At 39.5% G+C, this 22,143-nt stretch overlaps 1 non-coding gene across 1 annotated transcript; it reads right to left on the bottom strand.

Moving 5' to 3' along the window:
* Window positions 1–8,424: 8,424 nt before the first annotated feature.
* Window positions 8,425–8,531, bottom strand: LOC141637133 (small nucleolar RNA R71). Its single transcript, XR_012541694.1, has one exon. It is a non-coding gene; the product is annotated as a small nucleolar RNA R71 (small nucleolar RNA).
* Window positions 8,532–22,143: the final 13,612 nt, after the last annotated feature.

Raw genomic sequence — 22,143 nt, 5'->3', positions numbered from 1 at the left:
GAGTTCTAAAATAGATTTTCAAGTGATTCCAATTGGAGGTGAAAGATTATCTTCTTAGCTTTCCAACGCCGCAAAAATCGCTTATTTCTGACAAGTAACGAAGAAATGACGGCCGTTTGAAATTCAGTGCGCGAAGCAGGAAATTGGTGCCTCGATCGAGTCAACCACGACTCGATCGAGGAACTTCATGCTCGATCGAGTCATTCTCAACTCGATCGAGGAACCAACCTAATCAATAAACTTTGCAATGTCGAGAGTTGGGTGTTCTTGAACTTTGGTGCCTCGATCGAGTCACCCTTGGCTCGATCGAGGAACCTTCCAGTTTTATAATTCCCGCAACTTTCCTTAAGTCGGTTATGTATTGCTATAAATACCAAAACTCGTACCCTAGGTTATGGGATGCTTTATTTTCAGTAGGTTTGATATAGCTACCTTAGAAAACTCTCTAAAATACTTAGTTTAGTTTATTTATTGTTCTTACTTCCGGATCTAGCTATTTACGGTATTGTTCTTAATCTTTCCTTTATTATTAGTCATTTATTTCATTGTTCATCTTTTATGCTTGCAATCATGTTTCTTATTAATGTTATTGTTGTTCTTCTTTCTATTATGCGTAGCTAAATCTCTTATCTAGGATGAAAGGGGATCTAGGTTGTTAGAAAAGGGATTATTATGAATTGATTGTTAAATTGCTCTTAATTGTTGTTTGATTATCGTATTACTTCCAATTAGTTAATTACTGATCAGAATTGATTAATTAGTCTTGCATAAACTAGGATTATCACCGACCGGGTTAAGACTAGTATAGGCCACGATAATTGAATAGAGATAATTTAATGATAGCGACCGCATGTTAAATTAGATCTAAAAGAAATATTGAATCGACCGATCATATGACTTTCAACAATATACATTGCTCAATCAATGAATTAAATTCTACCCTTTGACGACGACCTAGTGAACCCGATCCCTAGACCTTTTAATATTATTGTTATTCATCTTTTATTTACTTGCAATTAGTTGATTAGCATACAAACAATCAAACCCCCAAAATTGGTTACCTTAAGACGGAATTAAATATAAACAAACTAGATAATCACAGCCTCCCTGTGGATTCGACCCTGACTTACCGCTAGCTATTTTGTTAGTAGTAGTTTAGGTTTACTTTGATTAAGGTGATACGACTTTAACCTTATCAAACACCCCTCCAAAACCCTACACGAGCTCACAATAGCTGCTGGACAGCAGCAGCGAAGCAGAGCAGCCCGACTGCTTGTTGCTCTCTTAAACCCTACTTTAACTCCCTATAAATACCTCCCCTCTGCCATACTTTCATTCCTCTAAGTTCTCCATACATACTACCGTCACTCACAAGCATTGAACTCTAGAAACAAACCCTAATTGCCTCTCAAAACCCTCGACAAAACCGAGACATCCAAACTGAAACAGTTTGTGTCTCTCTCGAAATACCATTTGTTTCCTCTTCAAATCTCCATTAAAATTCGAGTTTCTTGTTCCTAATTAACCACACAACATCTATCTACATCTTAGAGAAAGATTCACGAGCCAAAATTGCCCTTGAGAGTACACGAATCCCCTCGAAAAACAGAGTGACATACACTCTGTTTTCGCGGCTTTTCCTGTCTGTCCAGTTCTGTTTGTGCTCGTTTTTCGTACCCAATAATTCAAAACGAGCAGGAATTGTTTTACGATCTTTGTTCTCCTCTCTTTATAGTTTTCAAAACATATTTTAAATCTAATTTTCACCGTGAAACGAGTGAGAAATTGCAGTTTGAAAGTTGCTGTCCAGATTTGCAAAAAAACGTGTTGTTTGCTTTGTTCCTTCGTCGACGACGGCCTCTCGAGATAAAATCTACCATCGATTACGACCCAAGACGGTGTCAAAGATACATGTAGGTTGAGGGTGCATCAAATCCTCCTCTTTTCCCTTTTATTTCGTTCTTTTTATGTTTGTTTTTTCATTGTTCGTTTTACATTGTTTATCGTTTTGTTTATCGTTTGATATCGTTAACTATGAAACTAGTTTAGTCCGAGTATGAGCTAAAGTACCACCATGAACACCCGCGTTGACTTGAGATGGGAAAGAAATCCGCCACATCGGTCGGTCGTATCCCCCGTCTTATTTACATATCCTCGTGTTCAAGGTAGGGCATTAATAAAACGAATTCTAACTCCGTTCCTCGCTTTTGACCCCTCGTTTGTTTCGACCAATTCGACCTACCCTAGGACCCTTCGCATATTAGTTCGACCTCTGATTGTTAACATATGACTCATTTAGACGACATTAGATCAATTTAATAACCTAATTAGACGTGTTAGGTGGCTTCGACACAAGCATTAAAATCGGTTAACAATTCTCTAATCTAATTGAATGCATCTCTCTTTTCACCCGATTTCTCGCTAGTATAAGAGTGCGTGATTAGAACCTTCTTATTAACACTCGACGAGTTAATTTAATTAGCGAACTTGACCTAATTTGACCCTTTTAGGCCGTGTAGAACACTCGGTTTTAGGCGAAGCTTTCTGACCTCTTTTATCATCAATTTCTAATGTACATCCCATATCGCTTTGCAAATCTATCTAACCTAATGAAACTAACCTAGGAACTAGGGTGGCCGTGTCTGGGGCCGTGTGCTTGGCCGTGCCTTTTGTCATTCTTGCTTCATATTTACATCGTTTATTCATCGTTATTTTGTATTTTGTAATTACCTTTTGCTTATCGAGTCGTCTCTTGTAATTCACTTGTAATTAGTTTTCTTTTATCGAGTCAAAACCTCTTCAAAAACCTTAGTCTCATTTGGTTAGACGGTTGTGCTCCAATTCATGTAAGAGCGTAGTAAATCGCGTGTTGTTTAAAGAGACATGGCCTGATTTATGCTAATGCATGATTTGGTGTGTGACCTAATGTCTAATTCGATAAGATTAAGTGAAAGCATGCATTACGAGGAGTGACCCAAGGCCGTGAGTTATGTAAACCGTGGGCCACCCCTTTGTGCACATTTTCCTAGGCCGAATGGCCATGTGTCGTGTATGGTGTCGTATATAGGAATTGTATTTAGATCGAGTTGTATCTCTAAATTCTCGTTTTGTCGGCATGAAATGCCTGGGTTGTAATAGGGTAGATCCCAACGGCTTCCCCATTCCCCTTAAGCCTTGTTTGCTTTGTATGTTGTTAGATCAATCAACCCACATGCTAAATTACAACTTTGACAAAGTTAGTTTAGTTGCATCTAAATCGACATAGAAACTTCACATGTTAGGGTTTTAAAACGATGTTTGCATATCATATATCGCAGTAGCTACGACCTTGTTTGAAATCCGATACTTGACTTAGTAGAGGCCGTTATTGACGGGCGGGGTTAGGTGTCCTTATGGGCTTCCTAACACGTACCCTCACCCCTTACTCAAGATCTATGGTTTGTGGATCCGTCTAAATACCATTGGATTACGAGAGTCATTCAAATCGAGTGATATAGGGTACAAGTCTTTATCTTTAATCACTCGTAGTCGATTGGCTTTATGCTTTTCGATGAAAGGTGTAAAGTTGACTTGAACGGTTCCAAGTTCCCATAAAACTTGGTGGCGACTCTAATTTGTCTTAATTCGATTCGAAGGAACCTCGAGTCGATTATGCCTAGTGTAGATACCGCGGACGCAGTTCCCGCGGGCGTTGTCCACAAAAACATGGCACCAACAGTCCCAAAACTCGAGTTTTTCAGGCGGCAAAAATCAGATATGCAAGTAACGACTTTTACATGAAGACACAAGCAGGAAAAACAGACCGAGGGACAATTTAATCCGTCCCAAAACCGGGACTGAAACAGTCAGACACGGTACACAAACAGAATACCAACAGCCTCTTTTCTGTCCAAATTCAAGACGGAAAATTGAGGGCGAGGCGAGACGGAACAAACACGCTTAAGGTACAAATAACCAACACACAACTCGTCCAAGAAGTTTAGGAAGGGACGAAAAACAGACATGGCAACAACTTATTAACCATAGAAAGAACAGTGAACTCGGTATCCTCCCCCCATACCCGATTCCAGTTTGAGACGGGTCCAAGGCAACCAAAACGGCCGCGTAAGAGGACCATTATCAACACAAAACCAACCTCATTCATGAGGGACATACAAAGACTTGAGCTTTACGATAAATAAAGACAAAAACAAGTAGGAAGGACGGATTCCCGACATTTTGTCGAGTAACCTATCACCGTTATCTCGCAATTTCTTCGAATAAATGGCCCCCAAAGTTTGAGTAATCCACCGGGTCTTTGAAACCTTCATCAAGGAGCACGAAAAAGAAAGGATTGAGGCGAAAATCGAAACTTTTATAAGACGGCGAAAAACGAGACCGTCACAAAAACGTGACTTTAATACCTTGAAAGATGACGGAGGAAGCAAGGATGAGAATGGTGCAAGAATTACAAACTTTGGTTGAGAAATGTGGCCGGGATCTAAGCTTGAAGGGGACGGAAAAATGGGTTGTAGCTCTGTTTGTATATTTGTTTTACTGTTGTTGGTGCAGGTGTTTACTCGAAAAAGGAAGGAAAGAAGAAAGAGGAAAGGTGAGGTTTGAGGTTTGCGGCTGACAACAACAACAATACTAATATCTAATACTAATATTAATATAATAATAATAATAATATAAGCGATATTTAAACGTAGAGTCTATGAGGTAGGCGACCGTGTTGTCGATTTTCGATTGGCCCGAATTAAAAAGGGTACAAAGTAAAATGTGAAGGTTTATAGCTAGACGGAAGTGAAGACGAGAATTATTATTATTACAGTCATTATTATTGTCACTATTATTATTCGACCAAAAATACGTATTTTTATATAAACTACGCTTTAAAATATTCTTTTCATAAAAACCGTGCTCATAATGAATTAATTGATTTGAATAATTTAATAATATAAAATAAAGTAATCAAACGGTTTAATAAATTTTAAATGTCACAAAGGGAAATTCGCGGGTGTTACACTCCTGAATACCCATGGCACAAAATGAATGTAGTCGTTTTCTCTTTTGGTGTGTATTGGTAGATTGCCCAAGATCATTTAGAGACTCCTTTTGTGTGTATTACTTGCCATTCAAGTTGACCTTATGTCCCGTGCAATCGCGTGGGATGTTAAAACTTGGAGTATTTATGAAAAGGTAGTGTAAACTTGAAATTGTTTATGCTAAAATTTCCTTGAAAATGTCGTTTGATAATATTTTTAAGATGTTTTTCTAATTGATCAAACTGAATAAAAAAATTTCAATTGGCTTTACAATTTGAACACATAAATGCATGTGAACATATAAAGAAAAGTAATTAAGAAAACATTTATCCACAAACGGGGAGAGAAAAATTCGTCCAAGTGGTCATGAAGGCCCAATTTGAATCGAAACCTAATGAAATTTTGTCAAATTAGAAGAAATCAATTCACAGTAATAAAAAGGCAACAATTTGAGGTAAAGATCTCATTTGGTTTTTGCGGGTAATAAATAATAATAATACCATATTAATGTGGTTTATGTGAAAAGATGATAAAGATGATGATTAACCTATATTTGTCTTACTTCTATTTATCTTTTTTAATATTATATGATTATTTTGAGAGATCCCATCAAAAACATTATTCATGTCTTTGTTACGTAGAAGAGTCGAAGATGAACTAATATGAGATATATAATATGGCCTATGATATTATTTCCCTAAACTATACCACCGATACGATACATAGTATTTTACTTGTGTTGTGTAACTATTTGTGCAAATCTTACTAAAAAATAATATTGGTTTAACCGAATTTTTCTGATTGATTATGTTTTCTTTTTATATATATTACGTATCGCTATACGTTATCTTTGTGTGGATTTGATTTTAGAGTTGAAAATCATTCTATTTCCATTAGCGACACCGATCTTTCGCCAATTTTTTTAATGTGCGTGCACTCCTTGATGTGACCATAATTGGCGCATATTTAGCCCCCGAATTACCCTTGTTTCCATGCTTTTTAGTGCTTATTTGGGTCATTTCTTATCTTTAGTTCTTTGTTTTGCATATTCTTTGAGATTTTGATCCCTTGGTAGGAAAGGAGTAAGAATCTTGCATTTTCATGGCAAATCGAGACTAAATTGATCAAATTCAATGACCAAGCATCAAGGAGAGACAAGATTAGAAGGCCTTTGTACATATCTTAGTAGAAGAGCAATGTTGAGAAAAGATCCTTGAGTCCCCAAGGAAATCCCCAAGGAATTTATGAAGAAAAGGGAAGAAAAGAAGAAGTTACCACGCGACGATAATCCGAGCGGATTGTCAACAATCCGCCCGTCCCGCCCTTGCACAATCCGAGCGTCCCACTGAATCCGCTCGGATTCCCCTCGAAGAATCCGCCCGATTCCCCGAATCCGCTCGGATTCCATCGCCCAAATCCGGCCGTCCCGACCTGAATCCGCCCGGATTCCTTCACAGCACGGTTTGTCTTCTTCAAGCTACGAAAAGAGAAGCCCTTCTCTCCAAAAATACCGGCTTCTCCTTGCTCAACTTAAAAAGTGTAATTACTAGTTTAGCCCTTAGTTAACCCTAATGCATCCTCCCTAATTTTCACTATAAATACTCCATTAGGCTAATTAGAGGAGCATGTTCTTCTTATCAATAATTAGTGTAGTTAATATCAATCAAATCTCTCTTTAATATTGTAATCAAGTATTAATCAAGTTTTAATCCAAGTTTTAGTTCTTTAATCTCTCTTTTGTTAATCCTTTATTTTGGGTAATTGAAGATTATTTGGGTTATTATTGGGAGATTGACAACCTCTCAATCTAGCATTCAAGTACTTCTATTATTCTTGCTTTATTATTGGAATCATTAGTAGGTATAATCTCTTAATCCCTTTTTAATTATTGTTAATTACTTTCATTTATTCATCATGTTTCATATTGTTGGTATGATTGACAACCTTGCTAGCATGATCAACATGATAATGAGTGAGTAGTCTCTTAGCTAGGGTTAATGGGTGATTAGGGAAACCAACATGGGGAATGATTCATGCTTAAATTAATATGCTTTCATATCTTATTTGCTTGCTTGTTTTGATCTCAACTCATGCACATGTTATATTTGATGAAATGCTAAGCCTATGAATCCTTGCATTTACTATCATCTCCTATCTTTTCAATGAGACTTGTAAGACATAACCCAACTCGAGTCTCATTAGACCATGCACGTTGTTGAGTAGGGAAGATTAAGTCGACTTGTAGGTGTTGTACAATCTAATCGATTCGGCTCGGGACCCAAACTTTCCTAGGATTGTAAGATATAACCCAACTCAATCCATCACAACAATAATTGCTTGCTTATAATTTGAGAACATGTTTGTATGATCATATCCCATGATTCCCCTATGACCCCATGACACCCTAGTGCCTTTAATCAATTGTTTACACCCCTTTAATTCATCTTGCTTGTTTATTTTCATTGTTATTCTAGTTTAGTAACCTTCTACATCAACCCAATTTGTGACACCCCTTAGACACCACTAGTTACAATAGAAATCTCATTTCAACTCCCATCCCTTGGGATCCGACCTTTACTTGCCTCTTTACTAATTGTAGAGTTGCTTGTTAAGCTATAAATTGTGTTTTGATTCGACCGTGACCAACGACCACATCTATTTACTTGTGAATACGAAACGGACCGATCAAAAATGGCGCCGTTGCCGGGGACGGTGTTTGTTTGATTTAGATTTCCTTTTTTGTTATTAGTTGTGTCTTTCTTCGCCTTGAGGAAGTAAAAATCCTCAAGGTTTGTTCTAATTGTTTTTGAGTTGTTTGATATTTTGCATGTCTAGAAGGTTACAAAGTGATTTGTTACCTTTTGACCGTGAAATCGAAAGAACCTTGACGAACAATAGGAGACTTGTTAGGAGGAATTTGAGAGGTGTTAGTGAAGTTGTTCAACCCACTAGTGAGTTTGTCAATCCTTTCGCAATAGAAGGAGAAGAAAACCCATTACAAAATACCCCACAAAATCCACCTACAATGCCAAAATTCTCGTCACACTCCGTACCCACCGAGGAGAATCTACCAAATGGTACTCCTACACCGCAACATCTCACCGGAAATTTTATTGCCAAGTCCGCCTTCATCCAACTAGTTGAGAGGAGCCAATTTGGGGGAATGCCTAGTGAGGACCCTCATTCTCATATGGAAACCTTTTGCGATTATTGTGATGCTATCTCTCAAACGGGCGTGACTCAAGACCAAATTAGATGGGTCTTATTTCCTTTTTCCTTAATCGGCACCGCAAAGCAATGGTTGAAGGGCCTTGATAAGGCCACCCTTGGAATAGATTCTTGGAAGAAGTTGGCTCTAGCTTTCTACAAAAAATTCTACCCACCGGAAAAGACCAACATGCTAAGAGCTCAAATTACGGGTTTTAAGCAAAGGGATGAAGAGTCTTTGTATGAAGCTTGGGAGCGGTTCAAGGGAATTTGTCGCTCATGTCCTCACCATGGACTTAGCGAATGGTTTTTGGTGCAACAATTTTGGAATGGTTTATATGAAGATTCTAGGAACATTCTCAATATGGGATCAAATGGAATGTTCACCGAAGTTGATGACAATCAAACATGGAACAAGATTGAGGAAATGGCGGTCCATACCTCACAATATAGTAGGCCTCGCAAGGCTACTAGAGGAGGAAAGCATGAAGTGGACGCCGTTACTCAATTAGGTGCCCAACTAAGCTCCCATATCGATACAATCAACTTGAAGTTTGAACAAGCTATGGCTAGACTTGAGGAAAACTCAAAATCATCGAAGCATCATGTCAATGCCATGACGGCCTCCTCATCAATCCCAAGTGGGATATGTGAGAATTGTGGAACTTTGGGTCATGACCCAAGTGAGTGTAGGGGAACAACCGAACAAGTTAATGCTTTCCAAGCATACAAAAGTGGTACCCCTTATTCCAATTTTTACAATGAGAACACCAAGTTCCATCCAAATCTCTCATACAAAAGCCAAAATGTTCAAAACCCTCAAACAACATACACTCCACCACCCATGAGAAACCAAAATCAAAGACCCTTTTACAATCAAAACCAAGGTTACCAAAATCAAAATCCATACAATCACCAAAATGACCAAGGTTTTGATGTCCAAAAAGCGGTCCTCCAAATGCAAAAGAATCAACAAGAATTTTTCACCCAAATGCAAAAAGATAGCCAAGCAAAAGAAACCACCATCAACAACATTCTAGCTCACACCAAGATGTTGGAAACACAATTGACTCAACTAGCATCTTCAAGCTCACAAAGACAAAAGGGCAATTACCACCTCAAAGTAATCCCCCTAGACATGAAACGGTTAGTGCCATTCACTTGAGAAGTGGTACAAGGTATGAAGCACCGAAGAAGCAAGTTGAGGATGAAGTTGTGGAAGCTAGTGAAAAGGAAGAAATTGTGCAAAACTCCAAAGATGGAGAATCGTCAAAAGAAGAAAGTTCAAAGAAAAATGAAGACAAGGCCAAAGAGAAGGAGCCCATTGTGATTAGACTTCCTTTTCCAAGTCGTCAAGCCAAGCCCAAATTTGATGATCAACTTGGAAAGTTCATGGAAATTGTGAAGAATTTAGAAGTCTCAATTCCTTTCACGGAATTAATCAACCACGTTCCGGCCTATGCAAAGTACATGAAAGATATCCTCACAAAGAAGAAGTCGATCCGGAAACTTGAGACTATCGCCTTCACTAAGGTGAGTAGTGCAATACTTCAAGGGAGTTCACCTCCAAAGTTAAAGGATCCGGGAAGCTTCTCAATACCGTGTACCATTGGCGACACGACGATCAACAAAGCCTTATGTGATCTAGGGGCTAGTGTGAGTGTCATGCTGTAATACTCCGTATTTATAAGTCTTGGGGTACTCTATCGAGTAGCCCTTACTCTGTCGAGTAAGGGTAAGTTGCGAGATAAAATAGTTTCTGACCTGTTGGGTACTCGATCGAGTAGCTGGGGTACTCGATCGAGTAAGGGGTACTCGATCGAGTACCTTGGGTACTCGATCGAGTGTCCGGTTTTACGGGGAGTTTTCTCGGGTTTTGTTAATTATGCGATTAAGGTATTTAAACATAGTCGTCATTGTTTTAAATCACTTTTACAAAACCTAAAAACCCTGTTTAAGAGAGAAAGCAACCACTTCATCTTCCTAATCGCATTCTTAGCAATTCCCGGAGTTCAGACGGTCGGTTCTTGTCGTTTTTCGTGTCGTTGGATTCCTTGCGTCGAGGGTAAGCTTTTAATATAGTTTTTATAATGTTTTGTTAAGACTGGTTAAACCCTAATTTAGGAATTGGGGGTTTTGGTGTGTAGTTTGTGATGTGTAGTCTTTATGTGCTGTATGATAGGAGGAGAATTCGTAGAGGAGCCGTTTTGACACAGCTGTAGATACCGTCTGCGTGTTGTGCTTTCCAGGTAGGATTTCCTACTCAGTATTAGTCCCATAATGGGATGATTGTTGATGTGTTGAGATTGATTGTTTGATATAGTAATTGTATTGTGACGGCTGTGATTGTGATTGTGATTGATTGTTCTCTGGTTCTCGAGATGCGTTCTCGGCTGAGTGGAGTCACTTGCGGGAGTGGCTTCACGCCCTAGTTTCGCCCTTCGTGGAACCCGCCACGGAAGGGGATGTGCACATTAATGGACAGGGTTATCGCTCGTACGATGAGCGGGGCTTAGGTGGGAACGGCTGCGGTCCCCCATCGCGTGGCTGGTCCAGTGGACAGTCAGTATTGAGACGATGGGAGTTGGTGGTGTGTGTGTGTGTGTGTGACAGTTCAGCTGTCTGTTTATCTTATTGTTGATATATGTATTGAATTGTGTGATTAGTACTGACCCCGTTTAAATGTTTTAAAAACTGTGGTGATCCATTCGGGGGTGGTGAGCAGTTATTGAGCAGGTGTGATATGACGCGTATGGGATAGCTGGGATGAGTCATCACGTGGCAGTTAGAAGTCTTCCGCTGTGTCAGACGAAGTCTAGTAGCTTTGATAGTTTTAGCTGTAGACCGTATGAGAACCTTGTAATTTCTTTTATTAGTTTTGGTTTGAACCTGTAATCACTTAATCTATAATTACTTTAAAAGTACGTTTCTTTATTGTCTTATGATATTCAGTACCTCGGGCAACCGAGATGGTAGTATCCTTATACCTGAGTGGTCCTGGTAAGGCACTTAGAGTATGGGGGTGTTACAAATGGTATCGTGAGCGACGATTTTGGAACCTGTAACAAATGAACATAATGAACATAGGGAGTCTAATAAAATGAACCTGGTGTATGTGTAATGGGAGCCCCAGCTGATGCTAGGTTTTGGGTGAGTAGGCGCCCTCACTTCAAAATCTTGGCCCCATGATACTTAAGCCAGTCACATGGTATGGGAACGTGGAGTCCGTGTGTATATGTGCGACGTGTATGTAAATTGTGCTGTATATGGTTTGTTGAAAGCATGTTGCATGATAGTTGGTTGACATGTTGGTTGGAATCGTTGGAAAAGTATATGAGAATGATGAATGATATGGTAGAAAAAGAAAGTAGTTCGTATATGATGATGTGTGATGAAGTGGATTTGTAATGTTGTTGTATTAGCAACATGGAAATAGGATTTGTAGTGTATGGGTGTGGTTTGTGTTATGAAAAGTTATGAAAATTTAAAACATGCGGGTAATGCATGATTGAAACTTGAATGTTATATGAGCATGATAGATGGTAATGTTTGACTTTTGGTAAGTAGTAACATGAAGAATAGAGGTTCAATGATATGTGTTTTATATAACGAATTGGATGAAAAGCATGATGGTTGTTTATAACGTGGCACTTGATAACACGAAGTAGATTATTTTGTTAATTGTATGAGGAGTCGCGCAGATTTGAATGCGTAGTTGTAATCATAATGTTGAAATAATAATGAATGCATAGTACGTTGGGGTATGTGAGATAATATGCGGGTAGTATTCACGAGTCTGCATGACTCGATCGAGTGGGTTTGATTCGATCGAGTGGGTACTTGTCGTTATTTTGACCAGAATCGTGTTTTGGGCACTCGATCGAGTACCTCGGGCACTCGATCGAGTATGGGGTCACTCGATCGAGTAGCCGGGCTACTCGGTCGAGTAAGTCGAGATCGAAGGTCCGTTTGGGTTAAGAGTCGGGCACTCGATCGAGCATGTTGGGCACTCGATCGAGTAGCCTCAACTCGATCGAGTAGGTTCTGGTACTCGATCGAGTGAGGTCTGTGCAGGTCATATGCGTATTTCGGGTCATATGTTTGTCTTTTGACATTCGTTGCATATGATGTTTAATTCAAAGGTGTTGTATTACTTCTTTATGTATTGTTTTACGTATGTGTTGGTCCTGAAGCGTAAGTTACCCAATCTTATGATGTAAAGAGCGGCACTATGATGAGTATGAGTTCGGTGGGGAGGACATGAGTTATATGTGATTATGATAGATGGTGGAAAAAGAAAAGGAAGATTGGTATAGTTTATTGAGGCATGGCGCACGTTTTGCGAGACGGGATGAGTGATATGATTGTGTGTTGAGTAATGTAAAAATAAGTGAATGTAGACAAGGGATGATGTGAGTATAATGAACGTGAGAATGAAAAGATTGAAAGTAAGAATGTGGATAGTGGCAGCTTGAGATGTGTAAAGAGTTAAGGAGGGAAATGGTTAGGAGTCGTGTGGGTTATGGATTTATGTAGTGAAAGTTCGTTTAAAGGGGTTGAGAAGAGTAATATATAGTGAACTTTGTGGAGACATGTCGCGAGGTGTATTTATAGACAGTGAGTGAGTTTGGGAGGTTTATTAAAAGATGAAACTACTGTGTGAGTTCCTTGGGTAATTAACGGTATTAAATGAATTCTGATTTCTAGAGATGTAAAAAGGGAGATGCAATTGTTTGAACATTAAACGTTGGTTCTATGGATAGATTAGTGGCAAGTATGAGTGATAGCATAATAAGAGAAGATCCATGGGAAGAAAGAGTGAGATGATGTCGGTAGAAAATAATGGAACTGAGTTTTGGAGCAACGAAGGGGTGACCAGATTTCTAAAGAGTTAGCTAGAAGGAATAAGGAGTTGAACTATTAATTGGTATTATTGAGTGTAAAGAGAAAAGAAGGATAAACGTAAGCTGAGGAAAATGTTCACCGGAGCTATGTGATATAAAGATAAGAAATCATCGAAATATGTGATGGTATCACGAGGATGTTAGCTAAAGGTTATATAGGAGTTTCAGGGCAACATGATTGGTAATGAGTTTCGAGGAATTAAGGGAGTAAGAAGTTGGTGGAGTATTGGCACGATACGAGATATTTGGTGGAGAGTTGGATGACAATACAAATAAGTTAGCTTTGGGAATAATGTTGAGGTAATTTTGTGGATGGGTTTGATGTTCGTTATTTGCAATATTAACCAAAAATAGGAGAAAAACCATGTTATTTTGATATGAGTGTAAGAGATTTTATATACGAGCAGCGGTGGCATTGTGGTGTTATCACTAATGGTTAAGAGTGATGGAATATTAGAAAGGTAACAATTCTAAAGAGGTTGATTTGGTAGGGACCTGATTGTTGTGTATGATTGTGAGAGGGTATAAGATGTGGTTAGATGAGGCGGACGCTATTAGTTGAATAGTGAAGGTATGGTTATATTTGGCAGGAAGTGATGGTTGTGCGAATGGGGAATATGTTATGAGGGGCATATGAGTTAAACTCGGGCAAAAACCTTTTTCGAGTGGTAAGTTACGTGGTCAGGATTGACTAGTTGGTTGTGATTACGGGTCTATGATATGTGTAAATGTTTGTGTGAGGTTCTGACCTCACAAGAAGTGGTATGGTGTGATAATTATAAAGTTGTTTTATGAATGTTCTGTAATATATATGTTGGGCACGGTAATTTAATTGAATGATATCCAAAAAGGTAATAACTTGATTGATTTGACATAGCTAGTTATAATTTTATGTGTATTGATAACACATGTGTATCCCGGGAAATGGTAGAGATGATGTTCATGAGATGCTTATCTGTTTATCCATATAATATGTTGCGTGGTGATTTAATAAGGTGGATTTAAGTAAGTTTTTCTTGTCGAGAAGTTATCTTTGAGTCGGTATTTATGGGAATTGTATGCAGTTGTGATGTCTATCGGTGTGGTTGTGGTGCCTCGGGTGGTGATCCGGGCACGGTACATAGTCTTTGATGCGGGTATTTTCGAACTACGGTGTGGCCGTTGGTGGCGGTGTTGTGATGCCGTCACCGGTTGTGGTGGAGTAGGCGGGATGATTATGATTCGGGATTCGAAAGTACATACCAGTTATACATAGATTGTTGTTTTGTTTGATGTTGCTCTCTGCGAGTTTCAGTTTGTGCTGATAGACAGTTGTCTTGTTTATTCATGTTTTCTTTGCCAGGTTAAGTTGAGAATGAGGTAGAGTATGATGTGAAATAGAGTTGTATATGTTTCGTTGTTGTCATGGGATAGTGATAATCTGTTGATGGGACACGGTTGTGAGAGGTTGTTACGGTAATTTTGATCTTGTTTTCAGATGAGACATCGGTAGACATGGTAATGGAAAATGATTCGTGGAACATGTATTGTAATGAGCTGAAAGCGGCAGGTAGTTCATAATCTTTTGTTGAGACAGTGAGTGTAGGGTGTTGGGGAAATTAGTGTCATGTTAAGTTGTGTATGAATTTTGCGGTAATGAAAGAAAGAACTTGAGGATCTAGTGTGCGTGTACGTAATGAGTGCGGACCGTGAGTTATGCTTCTGGGAGATAAGTGCCTTACGTAGAGAGGTATGTTGTTTGGCAGTAATAATGAAGAGTGGGTATGGTGATTTGCTACGAGTTTATGGTATAGGTTGGGTGCGCTGCCGAATGAGTTGAGGAATGGGAAATGTTTATGTATGGGAGCCTTGGATATAATAATGGTGAGTGTTTGGTTTATAGACGGTTATCTTTGACATGTGGTGGTACAGAGGGTAATGAGATATAGATATGGTTTGGTATTAGTGAGTTACGAGGACGTAACATTTGTCTTAAGAGGAGTAGGATGCGATAAAACAGATTTTGATGCTTGTACATATGGTAATATATTCGGAAGTTGAGTCTTGATGTAGAATAAAAGATCGATTCGTGTTGTGGGTGATTTTATTAAAGGTCATGACCGTGCTTGTAGTAGCGTGATGTTTAGGAGTGTGAGAATATTTCGCTAGTATTGACAGTTGGATGATGAGGTTACGAGTGTGAGTAAACTTCGAGGACGAAGTTCCTTTTAAGGGTGGTAGAATGTAACATCCCGTTTGATGTCTATGAGTGTCTTGGTATTGGATTTGATAGTTGATGATATTATGGAGCTAGCATCATTAGAGGATGGTAGTTGGTTATGTATGGAGTTGGTGTCGTGAGAGATATATATGTGGTAGATACGATATAGTGAGTCATGTTGTGGAAGTAAACATAGTTGGTGGAGTGGGTGTTAAGAGTTCATGTTCTATCTTCGGTCGAGTTCTTGAGTCCTTAGCTAAGTTGTTGTGTCTTGGTCGAGTCAGTATGGTTGTTTTTATGTATGGGTTGAACTTCGGGGACGAAGTTCCTTTTAAGGAGGGAAGACTGTAATACTCCGTATTTATAAGTCTTGGGGTACTCTATCGAGTAGCCCTTACTCTGTCGAGTAAGGGTAAGTTGCGAGATAAAATAGTTTCGACTGTTGGGTACTCGATCGAGTAGTCAGGGTACTCGATCGAGTAAGGGGGTACTCGATCGAGTACCTTGGGTACTCGATCGAGTGTCCGGTTTTACGGGGAGTTTTCTCGGGTTTTGTTAATTATGCGATTAAGGTATTTAAACATAGTCGTCATTGTTTTAAATCACTTTTACAAAACCTAAAAACCCTGTTTAAGAGAGAAAGCAGCCACTTCATCTTCCTAATCGCATTCTTAGCAATTCCCGGAGTTCAGACGGTCGGTTCTTGTCGTTTTTCGTGTCGTTGGATTCCTTGCGTCGAGGGTAAGCTTTTAATATAGTTTTTATAATGTTTTGTTAAGATTGGTTAAACCCTAATTTAGGAATTGGGGGTTTTGGTGTGTAGTTTGTGATGTGTAGTCTTTATGTGCTGTATGATAGGAGGAGAATTCGTAGAGGAGCCGTTTTGACACAAAATTGTAGATACCGTCTGCGTGTTGTGCTTTCCAGGTAGGATTTCCTACTCAGTATTAGTCCCATAATGGGATGATTGTTGATGTGTTGAGATTGATTGTTTGATATAGTAATTGTATTGTGACGGTTGTGATTGTGATTGTGATTGATTGTTCTCTGGTTCTCGAGATGCGTTCTCGGCTGAGTGGAGTCACTTGCGGGAGTGGCTTCACGCCCTAGTTTCGCCCTTCGTGGAACCCGCCACGGAAGGGGATGTGCACATTAATGGACAGGGTTATCACTCGTACGATGAGCGGGGCTTAGGTGGGAACGGCTGCGGTCCCCCACTGGCAGGGCTGGTCCAGTGGACAGTCAGTATTGAGACGATGGGAGTTGGTGGTGTGTGTGTGTGTGTGTGTGACAGTTCAGCTGTCTGTTTATCTTATTGTTGATATATGTATTGAATTGTGTGATTAGTACTGACCCCGTTTAAATGTTTTAAAAACTGTGGTGATCCATTCGGGGGTGGTGAGCGATTATTGAGCGGTGTGATATGACGCGTATGGGATAGCTGGGATGAGTCATCACGTGGCAGTTAGAAGTCTTCCGCTGTGTCAGACGAAGTCTAGTAGCTTTGATAGTTTTAGCTGTAGACCGTATGAGAACCTTGTAATTTCTTTTATTAGTTTTGGTTTGAACCTGTAATCACTTAATCTATAATTACTTTAAAAGTACGTTTCTTTATTGTCTTATGATATTCAGTACCTCGGGCAACCGAGATGGTAGTATCCTTATACCTGAGTGGTCCTGGTAAGGCACTTAGAGTATGGGGGTGTTACACATGCCGTACTCGGTGAGTAAAAGGTTGGGAATGGGAGAGCTTAAATGCACCAACATCACACTTCAAATGGCCGATAGATCGACGAAGACACCGTTAGGGATATGGGAAGATGTCCCCGTGCGAATTGGGAAGTTTTTCATCCCGGTGGACTTTGTCATTGTTGATATGGAGGAAGATTCCAACATTCCAATCATCCTAGGAAGACCTTTCCTACACACCGCCGGTGCGGTGATTGATGTGAAACATGGAGAGCTCACTCTAGAAGTGGGAGATGAAAGCATAACTTTTAATCTTGACAAGACCATGAGAGCTCCTCGTTTGCATGAGCCATGTTTCATGATTGATCATTATAGCCGAAAAGATGAAAGGACGAAATCGGAACTCCAATGGAGGAAGAAAATTGAAGATGCTCCATTCAAAGAGCAAGTGAATTGTGACAAGGAGAGCTTGCAAAGCTCATCAAAATCAACCAAGGAAGAAGAGGATGGCCTCATTGGCCAAGAGAAGAAATTGGGAGAGTTGTCTCCATCTAAGCAAGAGATTTTCAATGATCAACTCAATGAAGTTTGTGGTCTTTGGGACGACGAGTTTGAAGGGATTTTTAATCCCTACATTGGGCATGCCATCGATCATGATCAACAACAAGGGCCACGGTCTATTGAGGACCTCTACCATAATAATGAACAAGCTTTTGATTACTTTTTCAAGGTGTTGAGCAACATCAACAACACCTTGAACATGCCCCCTTGACATCTCATCAAGAATGAGAGTTTGGTGGAGTCCTCCCTAAACCACCACTTGTAAATATTTCTAACTCCCTAACTTGCATTTAAATTCTTGTATTGCATTTCTGTCATTTTTGGATTTTTATTTACTTTGATCAAAATAATTGTCATGTAAGAGAGAAGTGAGGGAGGGACTAACAACTTCAATTGATGTGTAGTGCTTTACCTTAGTGTGGGGATGGCAATTGCCTAGGCTATTCATGCCTTCGTATTGCCCCCACAATGAAGAACACAAGCCTTGAAAGAAAGAATGGAAGAATGATAAAGGGAATGCGCTGTGCACGGATGGAACTGAATCCGTGAACACAGGGGAAGAATCCGAGCGGATTCCAGAGAATCCGCCCGTCTTATGCAATCCGAGCGTCCTGCAGAAAAGACGCCCGTCCTGAACTGAGCTGAAATTTAAAATTTTCTTGACTGTTGAAGAATCCGAGCGGATTCCAGAGAATCCGCCCGTCTTGAAGAATCCGTCCGTCTTGTGGAAAAGACGCCCGTCTTTGCAGCTGAGGAAAACAAGCAAAAATCTCTGGACAGAAATCCGTCCGTCTTTGAAGAAATCTGCCCGTCCCGTGTTCAGTAAATCCGAGCGGATTGTACCAAATCCGCCCGTCTTTAGGCGACCTTTTGCAAAGATTGAAGAAGTAGAATCCGCACGGATTGAGCCTAATCCGCACGGATTGCCCCTGCAGTTTTGAAATTTTCGGCTTCTTTAAAACCCTTCCCACCTTCATTCATTCATTCATTCATTCATAAACACTACCCACAACATCAAAACCCTCATCCTCTCCATCATAAAAACAAAAACCCTCAACAACATTCAACAAAAACAAATCAAACCACCCTTCCAACAACAAATTAATCACTCCTTCTTCAACAAAAATCAAAACCAAGAACAAAATCTTCAACCTTTGAGTCGATTTTTGTTTTCATAAAGGCAAAGCCTTTCACCTTAAAATCGATTTGGGCATACTACAAATTGAAGATTTTTTATTCTTTTCTTGATTAAGCTCATCAATGGCAAGGACTAAGGGTGCAACAAAGGCAACAAAGGCACCAAAGGCTAAGGCACTCTCACAAAGGCAAAAGGCTCTTCAAACAAAGAAAGCTTTGGCTATGGTGGTGGCAACACCAAACTTGGAAGTGCAACAACAACAACAACCTTCTATGGGACCATCAACATCCTCTACTCCGGTAATTAATCAACTTTTGCATTATCCGGAGGTAACTTTTATTTCCGATACCCATAGAAATACCTTTGTCAAGTTTGCTATGAAATCTATTCAATCCACAAAATTCATATGTAAAGATGCCTTGGAAAAATTGGGTGTTCTTGAACAAACAAAAGCCTTTTTCAAAGCCATGGGGTTGGAGAAATTGTTTGAAACAAAGGAATTGACATACCCCTCCCTTGTCTTGGAATTTTTAAGTTCTTTGAAAGTCACCAAAGTTGAGAATAGGGAAAATATCGAGTTTCGTCTAGCTAATGTTAGTAGACGCATTACCTTTAAGGAATTGGGTGAAATCTTGGGTCTTAGTGATGAGGAAAGTTATTTCAAGAGTTATGGAAAGTATGACCCCGAACCTCTTTGGGAGGCAATCTCCGGGAAGAAATTTGAGGATTTTCATGCGTGTCGTGCTCTTTTGGTCCATCATCCGGGCATAAGAGTATGGCACAAGGTTGTGGGAAATACCATAATTGCTAGGAAAGACACCAATCATTTCACAAGACTCGATTTTATTCTCCTTGAATCGGCTTTGAATATCGGAAGAATTCACACCAAGCCTTACAATTTTTTGAGGCTATTGGTTGATAGATGGCTTAATGTTGATAATGGGAAGAAGGGCACGACCGTTATTGTCAATGGCGGCCTAGTCACGGTCCTAGCTAAGCACTTTGATCCTAATTTCAATAAGGATAAGAAGTACAAAGCAAAGGAAGGTGGCCATCTTATTGATATGCACATTATGATTCACAAGTTCAAGTGGGTTGCCCATAACCCCCTTGACACTAAATATGGATGGCTAACTAGTGAAGCTAGATCGTTCACCTTGCCCTCGAAGATTTGTCGCCTAAGCGTCCACCGGACCAATTATCTACTTCCCCTTTCCGAAGAAGCCGAGTATATCATTCAACAACAAAAGGGCGATCTTGAAACCCCCTCCTCTTCCATTGTCATACCACCTTACCCCTTTGAGTATGAAGAGTTCAAGCAGGAAGGAATTGAAATTGGGAAAGACTATGTGACTCTTCTCATGCAAGCAATGCACAAGCAAGCCCATGAAGATCGGAAAAATGCGTATTTAGCTCAATATCCACCCCTCCTACATCTAGCTAGGCAATGACTCCTTGATCCATCTTGTCCTTTGCCTAGTTGGGCGGATAGAGAAGTCTTATTTCCGGGTGCATCTAGGGACGTGGTGGGAGATAATGAGGTTGTTGGAAATGATGAAGAAGTTGATGATAATATTGAGGAAGAAGCAATGGAAGAAGAAAGAAATGGTGAAGATGATGAAGAGGAAGATGAGGAAGAAAGTGAAGAAGCAAATGACAAGGAAAGTGGCAATGTGACCACTTCTCATGAGGGAAGTGGTGATGATGATAGCATGATGGAAGACTAGCAAGCCTTGGAGACTCCTACACTCCCATGGTTTGTCTATATCTCTTTGTATTTTATTTCATTTTGATCATTGTTGGTTTAGTCCTAGCAACATCAAAGGACTCACACCTCGGTACCATTGAGGTGTTCTTATCTTATTGTTCCCATTTGTAAAATCCAAAATGACAAACTAGTTTCATGCATAGCATAGTGTGTGCATGAACTATACCCATCATTGGACATTAGCAATAGTGTCTCACTCGGTTTGGGGAAGTTAATGTATACGCAACGGGAGGTAATCTAAATTATCCTCTCCGTCATAACAAAAACCATGCATCATGTAGTGTAGCTTAGTATAGAATTGCATTTAGTATAGAAATCATGCATCATCTTTGCATAATTTCCATCATTTTGGCCATTGAGGACAATGCCCATATTAGTGTGGGGATGGGAATTCTAACATTTAACTCTTATTCAAAAACCCATAAAAATTGAAAAAATTAAAAACCCAAAAACAAGTTCATTTCCTTTGTATATATTGTTTTGTATATATTGTGTTTGTTTTATCCTTGTTCACATTGATTGACTACGCCACATCCGAGACATGAGGATATTGAAGACCGCATGGTATGATCTTTCCAATCTCCTTTTTCCTCTTTATGTTAATGACTATGTGGCTTTATCTTGATTGATGCGGTAAAAACAATGTGAACTTAGGACTTGCATTTAGTTTATATGTCATACTAGTTGGTAGAATCATATGCATTAGGATGTTTATATGCTAGTTGCATCATGGCATGTAGTTTGCATGTTAGAAAAATTTTGCGAAACCGTCTATTTGGGAAGCTTGACAAGTGTATATAGGCCCGAGTAGATGCTTTTTATTCTTAAGACTTTTCTTGTTAGAATACTTGTAAAACACCCTAGGATGTGTCATGCTAGTATCCTTTGACCCATGGATTAAGGCCGAGTCAAGAGTACCTTGTGGTGTGATAACTCCTTGGCTACCGTTTATTCCAAGGTGACCCTTGAAACCATGCATACAACCATCATTCATCCATGTTCTACCATATATTTTTGTCATCAAAGGGAATGGGCACAAAAAGAAATCAATTTGAGTTCAATGAAATGAAAAAGTGAAAGAAAGTTTGCAAAAATGCATCAAATGAAAAGAGGAGCAAAAAAATAGAACTCCTAAGCTTCAAATACAAGCCACCCTCGTTACTAATTGGGGTGACTTTGAAAATGTTCAAAAAGAAATGCAAAAAATTTGTCAAGTATTGAAATGCCAAAAATCAAAAAAGAAATGGCAAAGAAAGTGTTCTCAAATGTTATATGCCACAAGAAATTGGGGGGAAAAACAAAAACGAAAGCAAACTCCCAAAGTGAAGCTCAAATATCTATTGATCCCTTTATCCATCATATCCATTTTTGTGCATGGTAGAGAGGGGACGACCCTTCTTCTTGTCTAGGCAAGAGGGGGAATTCCGCGATCCTCCAGTGTTTCTAACGCCATAGGGAGTCTACTCTTGACAAAAGCATTTAACGATTGAGGACAAAGGTACCCTAGCTTGACACAACTTGGAGGTGATTTATTGGTATCCTTCTAGGCCTAGTAGTTTGAACAAATTGCATCTATGAAGGATTGTGTACCCTTGAATTGCTTCCCTTATAGATAATTTCCGCCACTTGATGAGGGAGTGGCTATTCTT

The sequence above is a fragment of the Silene latifolia genome, chromosome Y, assembly GCF_048544455.1.
Source record: "Silene latifolia isolate original U9 population chromosome Y, ASM4854445v1, whole genome shotgun sequence".
Taxonomy (NCBI): domain Eukaryota; kingdom Viridiplantae; phylum Streptophyta; class Magnoliopsida; order Caryophyllales; family Caryophyllaceae; genus Silene; species Silene latifolia.
This window is presented reverse-complemented; position numbering and strand designations above follow the sequence as displayed.